The sequence below is a fragment of the Gigantopelta aegis genome, chromosome 12, assembly GCF_016097555.1.
Source record: "Gigantopelta aegis isolate Gae_Host chromosome 12, Gae_host_genome, whole genome shotgun sequence".
Lineage (NCBI taxonomy): Eukaryota > Metazoa > Mollusca > Gastropoda > Neomphalida > Peltospiridae > Gigantopelta > Gigantopelta aegis.
In genome coordinates, this window is record NC_054710.1 from 30,150,957 (window position 1) to 30,153,033 (window position 2,077).

Sequence of the window (2,077 nt, forward strand, 5' to 3'; positions counted from 1 at the left end):
CATACAGAGACACACAATCACATAACACACACTTCACCACACGTCACACCACACACACACACACACCTCACACACACACACACACACACACGTCACACACACACACACACATTACATTGTTTGTACTGTGACATATAGTTTAGAGGAAATCCGCAACATTTTCTATATCATTCATGTGTCCTTATTTTCGTGCTTATATCCCAATTACCGATTCAACCACAGCTGTTTGTTGACACACAACACTCAGCTATTCTGGGCTGTCTGAACGACCAGGGACAGTGGGTTAGTGACGTTAGTGGGTTACCAAGAGATAAGTCGGTTGTAGTGGCTTACAACCCTACTCATTAAACTAAAACAAAAACATCGTTTTGTAGGGGAGCTGGTCTCTGGGAGCGAATCCAGTTGACCGTCTACCATCCTGAAGTTTCGAATGGCTTAATCACTACCACCACCGAGGCCGGTGTATTTTAATTTTTGTTGGAGTAGCAAGGCCTCTTTTATTTGGACTATCCCATGCACAGGATAGACATTTACCATAGCCTTTTTGATACTGTATCATACGAACTAGTCGTGGTGCACATGTGGCCTCGTAAACGGAAATAGACCATTTGGGGCAGTCCGGAAGCGATGTTAACTCTATGTACTCACATGATACATACTTTATATAAACGGTTAATATATTTGGGCTATCCCACACATGATAGCACATTACCATCGACTTTAATATCAATCATTTCGTGAGGCACTGGCTGGGACGAGACATAGTCCCATTGGGATCCACCCGACGGGGTATTATACAAAGCGGGATAAACATAATGTATCATGATACAATGCTTTACACATTGTCAATATATACGTAAGAAAACTACTTATTTCACTTAATTACAAACTGGTTATTCGGTGCTTGATAGCTCACGTAAGATTAATGGCACCAGGTCCGGGTACACAAGCAGTGATCTCAGTTGACTAGACTTTGTTAATTGTTAGTGGGTAGTGAGAGTACGTACAAACAGTGATCTCAGTTGACTAGACTTTGTTAATTGTTAGTGGGTAGTGAGAGTACGTACAAACAGTGATCTCAGTTGACTAGACTTTGTTAATTGTTAGTGGGTAGTGAGAGTACGTACAAACAGTGACCTCAGTTGACTAGACTTTGTTAATTGTTAGTGGGTAGTGAGAGTACGTACAAGCAGTGATCTCAGTTGACTAGACTTTGTTAATTGTTAGTGGATAGTGAGAGTACGTACAAGCAGTGACCTCAGTTGACTAGACTTTGTTAATTGTTAGTGGATAGTGAGAGTACGTACAAGCAGTGATCTCAGTTGACTAGACTTTGTTAATTGTTAGTGGATAGTGAGAGTACGTACAAGCAGTGACCTCAGTTGACTAGACTTTGTTAATTGTTAATGGGTAGTGAGAGTACGTACAAACAGTGACCTCAGTTGACTAGACTTTGTTAATTGTTAGTGGATAGTGAGAGTACGTACAAGCAGTGACCTCAGTTGACTAGACTTTGTTAATTGTTAGTGGATAGTGAGAGTACGTACAAGCAGTGACCTCAGTTGACTAGACTTTGTTAATTGTTAGTGGATAGTGAGAGTACGTACAAGCAGTGACCTCAGTTGACTAGACTTTGTTAATTGTTAGTGGATAGTGAGAGTACGTACAAGCAGTGATCTCAGTTGACTAGACTTTGTTAATTGTTAGTGGATAGTGAGAGTACGTACAAGCAGTGATCTCAGTTGACTAGACTTTGTTAATTGTTAGTGGATAGTGAGAGTACGTACAAGCAGTGATCTCAGTTGACTAGACTTTGTTAATTGTTAGTGGATAGTGAGAGTACGTACAAACAGTGATCTCAGTTGACTAGACTTTGTTAATTGTTAGTGGGTAGTGAGAGTACGTACAAGCAGTGATCCCAGTTGACTAGACTTTGTTAATTGTTAGTGAGTAGTGAGAGTACGTACAAGCAGTGATCTCAGTTGACTAGACTTTGTTAATTGTTAGTGGCTAGTGAGAGTACGTACAAGCAGTGATCTCAGTTGACTAGACTTTGTTAATTGTTAGTGGCTTTTAG